Source organism: Meleagris gallopavo, chromosome 3 (assembly GCF_000146605.3).
Source record: "Meleagris gallopavo isolate NT-WF06-2002-E0010 breed Aviagen turkey brand Nicholas breeding stock chromosome 3, Turkey_5.1, whole genome shotgun sequence".
NCBI classification, from domain to species: Eukaryota; Metazoa; Chordata; class Aves; order Galliformes; family Phasianidae; genus Meleagris; species Meleagris gallopavo.
Genome location: NC_015013.2, coordinates 17,965,171 through 17,972,421, shown reverse-complemented (window position 1 = coordinate 17,972,421; position 7,251 = coordinate 17,965,171). Strand labels below are relative to the sequence as shown.

At 33.6% G+C, this 7,251-nt stretch overlaps 1 protein-coding gene across 1 annotated transcript in view; it reads right to left on the bottom strand.

The window, feature by feature from the left end:
- LOC104910150 (cadherin-9-like) overlaps positions 1 to 7,251 on the bottom strand; it is a 112,070-nt gene that overhangs the window by 7,539 nt on the left and 97,280 nt on the right. The window lies entirely within an intron of this gene.

Sequence of the window (7,251 nt, the reverse complement as noted above, 5' to 3'; positions counted from 1 at the left end):
AGGTAATGGAGGATTTTCCCAGGCTGCAAGTTCAATTGAGATCTCTGCTTCTGATAATTGCCAGTAATGAGCCAAATTCGTGTCTTTTACTTCCTACTCTAACCACAAGAATCTAGCCAGTGTGGGAAGGGAAGGTGGAAAAGAGATGGAGAGGATAAGCTAAATGAAAATGCTGTAAGCTGAAAGTCAGTAAGCATTAAAAAAAACAAAAACAAAATAGAAAAAAACATAAACAAAAACAGGCAAACAAACAAGCAAAATAACCCTAAGTTTTCTGAGATGGAAAGTGAGCTCCAAAGTGAATATAATTCTGTAAGCTGTTTTTTTAGAGCATCTGTTTGAAACAAAGGAATTGCCGATTCGTTTCTGTGCTCTCAAAACTTTTTTTACTTTTTTTTTTCTTTTTTTTTCCTCCAAATCTTGTTTCAGTTAATTCATGAAAAATAACCTTATATTAGAAAAGGGATTTTATAATCATAGACTTTAGCACCTTTATAATCTGAAAGCCTTCTAAATTAGGTGGTAATGCTTAATATCTAAATTATTTTTCTTTTCAAGGATCACAACTTTGTACCCCTAAATGGATAAAACAATATCTAGTAACTACCTTCACAGAAATGTCATGCTGTAATGCATCTTTTTTCCTGCATACTCCACTGCTTATGCAAAGCTTTTTGGCAAGATCATTTCTACACCTGAAGTAGACTGCAATTAGTATGCTATAGATAGAAAAGTGTGTAATATGTACAATGTATCTTTTGTCTAATGTACCCTACAGGATTGGTTCCCACTCTGGAAGAATTCTTGAATAAAAGTGTCTGATGGATGTGTCAGCTCTCTCTCATACAATTACTAGAGCTACAGAAAGAAAATTGATAACTCTGTGTTCAGTGCTTTATCTGCAGAGTCTACAGTAAATAATTTATGTGACAAACATTAAGTAATGACGGTAGAGCAAAATGTAAAGTAACTCTTCTCTTATGACTAGAGTCATGCTGTGCATGGAATGGGGGGCTAGGGAAGGTCTTCTGGGGAAGGAGTAAGTAAACAGCAATTAAAGACTGTATTATAATGCGTATATACTAGGGGATAAAAAAAGAGTTTTGCAGGCATACTTATTTTTAACGTCTTCTAGCTCCCTGGGAGCCTGACTTTCTTCCAGACTAATTAACAATTGTTGTAATCTGCTGACTTTCCAGCGTGATTTGTATTTCTGCTGTATATTAAGGATATAGATAAAGAAAATCTTGTACATATTTCTGTTAATATTACAATTTTACAAGTTTTAAGCAAAGGTAAATAAATACCAATTACTTGTGCTTTTGTGTTTCCTGTGATGCCACCATAAAAGAGATGTAATAGTGCAGTGGGATGCAACCTACAAAAAACTGAGTCGAACTGCCTGACCACTTCATAGTTCATCAAAAGTTACAGCATATTACCAAGGGCAATGTCCGAATGCCTCTTGAACACTGGCAGGCACGGTTCATTGACCACCTTTGTAGGAAACTTGTTCCCTTATTTAACCACTGTAAATAAGGTTTTTTTCCTAATGTCCAGCCTGACCTTCCCCGATGTACTTTTGTGCAGTTCCCATTCTGCTATTAGTGGTAAGGAGCAGAACCTTGAAGGTCCCTCTTCTTCCCTTCCTCAGGGAGCTGCAGGAGGATGATGAGGTCACCTCTCAACCTTCTTCAGATTGGATAACTCCAATACCTCAGCCAAAAGACAAACCATCACCCTAATACCAGATTTTCTGCCTTCCTTCTTAACATCCTTTTTATATCAAGAGGCTTGATATAAACTTGAACTGTGCTCTTGATGTCTCTTTTCTTCTTATAGCACACTATAGTAGTAAGTTAGTGTCTTGATTTAGGTTATGATAAAGTATCTGGAAATCATATTGTGAACCATGGAGTGGACAGGCATGTGGGTAAAATGTTCTGTGGCCCTTTGAATTAGGCATACATTAGTTAGGTTGGGTGTGGTTAATGACTCTTATGCCCCCACCAGTGATCTATTCTCTTTTATTCATCAATGGATGGAAATTGAAATGCAAATTTGGGAAAAAAGTACATGATGTAATTGATGAACAAACAAACCAAAGCTTGGTAAATGCTCAATGAAGCTAGGTGTTGCAAAATATTTGGTTAATTATATGATTAGATGAGGTTTGGTGAGTTGCTTGTGTATACTATCTTTGAGTTAAAAAATTACATGCAAAGTTGAAGCTTCCACACAACTAATAGTCAATATTAAGAGCACAGAGTACTTAAACTGTGCAAAAACTGAGTTTGGAAAAAGGATGTATAGAAGGAGATGAAATTCAACTTTGAAGATCTTCACAAGTATAGAGCTTATTTAGATACTCGTTTTCTTTTTCTATTCCTGAGTTTACTGTATCTGGGAAACAGGGAAAATATTTTAGTTCCATAGCTAAAATGTACCAGAGAGGCTCAGATAACACAGAGACTGTTAAAAAAATAATAATAAAAAATCCCTCCATCCAAATAAAAGATCCAGAGCTTAAGACAGATGGAATAAATCACAGAATGAATAATCTGTATGTGATGATACCAAAAGCAAAATTCACAAAATAATAGATTATTATTATATGCTGATATTGTTTATGAAACAAAATTGCAGATATTACTGCCTGCATAGTATGTATTGGTTTACAGATTTCTGTGTCACTGTATGTTACAGAATATCATATATATTATAGAATAATCTGAAATAGTTTTATTTTTCACATAATAGATTTGCCTTCATTTTATTAAAGTAATGGTGGAATAAAATGCTTCCAATTAAATGGTAGCTATCTCTATTGTCTTGTTCTCTGAAGTCAAAATAGTTGCAAGTAAAGGTGTGGGGTTTTTTGTTTGTTTTGTTTGTTTGTTTTTTTAATTTTCAAAGTGCAGTGTGTAAAGTTGTTCAAGATGCTTGTAAATACATCTTGTTTTAGAACAGCTTCAGTATTATTTTAGAATGTCTTCTGCTAAAGTCAAAGAACTATCTGTGTTTTCTAGTTTTATAGTATATATATAATGGAAAAGAGAACTCAGCTCTCTCAAAAACATATTGATGACTGCTGTTTAATAAAATAATTAATTTGGTTAAATGTCGGCAACAAATTTCTGTCAGATTAACGGTTTTAAATAAAGTCTGAGAGAATTTAATGTTCAGAGGCAATCAAAACAATGTATTGATCATGACTAAGTTGCTTTCCAGGTAATTATAGGTTTCTAAAAATCTTCAGACTTAACATTGTTTGAAATCTGAACCTTCTGTCTGTTCAATATATTGATGAAATGTATCTTTTTCATAAATATAAAATTCTATCAAAAGTATGGAAATTTTTTTCCTTCTATTATTAAAGCAGAGCAGTTTAATTCATGAAGAACAAACATCGACAAATAAGGTATAAATTCAATATCTTCATCAAATTTCACAGCTGTCTGCAATAATGATCATAGTTTAATAAAAAGTATCAGTGAAAACGCTGCCAGTTAGCAGAGTAGACCAGAAAATTAGATCATGTTTAGCAGTGTATATTTATGTTAGCCCTTTTTAACTTACTTAATAGAGGAAGCAATAAGAATGCAAGTCTTTTATCTATGGTTTCAGAAATGTAGCAGATTTTCTTTCATCTTTTTACTGTTCTTTTTCTTCTTCTAGCCAATAATATTAATGATAATGAAACAAAGTTTTGTACTGTGATTGATCTCAGCAAATACAAACTGTGCCTTTCAACTGCATAAAGTAATTTAAGTTTTCACAATATCTGAGAATATTCCCACAATGCTTTACCAATAATCCCACATTTTCTTTATGCTACTTCCTTAGTGAGTGCACAAAAGAACTTACTTGATCATGAAACTGAAAGCATTTTTGCTATGTCAATTCTAAATTTTCCTACTTTTTATAAAGTAAATATTAAACTGTACATGAAAATTGTGCAGCTTCACTAATTATGTACTTATTTTGCTTTGTTTTTGTTCTGTGTTATGCTTCAAAAATGGGTAATACTTATTTAATATATATGGCTTTTCTGACCTTTAGTTTTTGATACTGCCATGAAAAGACTACCTTCGGAGAGCAGTGTGGGATGTTTTACCAGAATCTCCCACAGGTATATCCTATGAACTACAAAATCTAGTTTACAAGTCTTTGAAAATGAAAAAGAAATGAAACATCCTGTATTCCTGCAACTGGTTTCTTCCCCTAACTTTCCTTCATAGATACTTCTTCCAAACATATAAGGAGCTTGCATCTTTTTACTTTCCCACCTGCTTCTCTTTCTTATCTCTTTTCCTCTTTCTTCCTATTTATTTATTTTTAGCTTAACAATGTCTTTGCTCCCCCACCGATACCTTTCCCAGCATACACTCTTGATTCTGGACAAGACAAGGGAGGTCAAGGAGAAAACAATGTAACATGGAAGTCAGATCTCTAATGCTAAGCTCTAGTAGTTTGGTGGGTTTTATTTGTTTTGGTTTGGTTTGGTTTTTTTTTGTGCTTGCGTGTGTTTTGTTGTGTTTTGTTTTTTTTTTTTCCACAGGGGCATGAAACCTATCATTGCTCATCACATCTCTTAGAAGTGTTTTCTTACCCTGTAGCAATTTACTTGTCCCAACTCAGTGTGGCTTCTGCTGTGGCTTCCATAGAAACTGCTTTCCCTGAAGTAGTTAGTATCCTCTTACACTCTGCTAATGAAAGGTCCTCAATCTCATTTCATTACTTGACATTGTAGATAATCCCATCTTCTGAACTATCGCCATAGCAATCCTAGTTATCATGCAGTTAGCTTTCTACAAATGTAACTCTCAATTTCTGTCTTTCAAATTTTGACTACTTCATGTTGATAAAGCTTCTACCTGTAAAATAACTGTGTTAAAATCGTGATCTTCCATTTTCAAAATTTACATGTATAGTCTCCCTGTTTCTTTGTCTACACTAAGTAGATTACCAATATTATTTGAGTATAACACGTTGTAAATAGTTTCTGTTACATGTTTTAAGGAGAGGAATAGCAAGTTAAGGATTTAATTGCTGGCATTTAAATTATTATTGAAGCATGACTTCACGAAGTTTGGTATATTAGTGGATCTACAGATAATGTAAAGTAACTATAATAAAACAGTTATTTAGGTTGTTTTGCTTTGTTTTTACAAATTGAAAGGAAAATAATAGTTTTAGCATAGCTGTGTTTAAATGCTGGTTGCAAACCAAAATGTGTTTTCTATTTTTTTATTTTTTTTTAATCTAGATAAGCAGACTTGCTGCAAAAGTATATCATTATTGATAGCATGCTCTTTAGATTAAGCTGTATCTGGCAGTAACATTGATGATAGTTCTGAGTTAGTATTTTCAGTGGCTGAATGAAAGACTCTTGGCAATGGTACAAAATCACCAAGGAAGCTGGAGGAATTATTGCTGAACTGATAAAGACTAAAAAATTATTAGTGCATTCTTGCATCTATGATCTTTTCCTGATGTACAGGGAGACACTGTCCTTTTCAGTAGAGAATAAAATTCAATTTACTATAATAGTAAAGCTAGTGTAAATCTATATTGAATAAATATTTGGAAGATTTCATCCTCTGATGCATAAACAGAAGAATATTGCTCTTTTTTAGAGATGAGCACTGAATGACTTCACAGAAAAATAGAACCTGGAATCAGCCTTTACTTGAGAAATATAAACTTAGAACATTCTTTCTTTACCTCTTTTCACGTTACAGAAGAGGCAACAGCACAATTAATTGTGGTTGAATTTTAATAAAATCTTAACTATAATTTAGAGATGATTCAGAGCATGCCTGTGTTTGACATATGTATATTTGCATTTCAATAACCAGTGACATTGCTTCTAAATTATTAGCTATTCTGTGAGCATAACTGATTAATTAGATGGAATTTTAATGACAAGGTTGAGCATATTTTAATATAGATAAATGAAATAGAAGGTATGATTAATAATGAAAATTTTGAAGTATAATCTCTCATTCAAAGCATGGACACACTTGATCTTTGAAATGAGAGAAAAAAAGATATTCATTTCAGATCTCTAAGCTGCCATAAACAAGCCATGTTTTCTGACATATCATTACTGAACTAAAGAAAAATCTTTTCAATGAAAGGTGCTGGAAACCTGTAATTCAGATGAATGCAGGATAAACTGCTACATATTTTTACAAGCACTGTCTACAAAATAATTTATTATATGTACGATATTGTGAAAAGTTAAGTTCTCTGCATCTAAGCAATCCATGAATATTTAGTTGTGATAACCTTGTCATAAAACTGTGCTATCTGCATGACAGAAAGTTTGAATGTCTTGTACTCCAAGAATATAGACAGTTTGAGTATCACATTCTTATCAAATTTCCACTAATTACTAGCTTTAAAATCTTGTCTTGAACTGACCTGAGAATCCCAGAGCTAGGCAACAGGTTTGAACTAACAATCTGAAAAATATAACCAAACCCTAAATTGACCAAGTATATTCTGTTTGCCTATGTTGCATGGTGCTATCTAGTGGTTTCTTTGGCTTGTATCCTCGTGTTCAGACAAGCAGCTCCAGGCAGACAGAACAGCCTTATCAGGTGCAACTACATCCTCCTCCGTCAAGCTGGGGAGCTGGCAGCAGGAAAGATCTTGTCTTGCCAAGTGTCTCTGCAGAGCACAGCAGGCACAGTAGCTTCTGCAGTGTGTTTTTGAGGTTGCCTTCTTATCTAAATGCTCTCTCAGATGTGAAGCAGTACTGGCGTACAATATCATGGATTCTACTATGGAAGTCTGGTACAAAGAGCGTGCTGAAAAACATTACAAGAAATAATGGAAAAGGCAAGGAAAAGTGACAGGCTTGACTTGAGATCCATTTAAAACAGCAGCTCACTGAAATTGCATAAATACATCAGTCCAGTTCAGAGCTGGGGTCTGAGGCCTCTTGTGCTTTTCTGTGTGGCAGTTTCTTTGATATATTTGAAAATGGAAAGTTTACAAGCATGTATTGCACAATTCAAGTCTTGTTTTTCTTTCAAGTTAACTGTATCTGTAGAAAGCGTGCAGTTGTTCAGTGGTATCTTCTGTAAAATAACTTTTCTAGCCTTTTCCTCTCAACCATCTAAATAATATTAAAAATCCTACACTGATAAGGCTTAAATTTAGAAACACATAATACTACTGTAAAAACTGCTGCTTTTTCTTATTGCTGAACAGCTGTTTACCGAGACAAAGCACAGTATT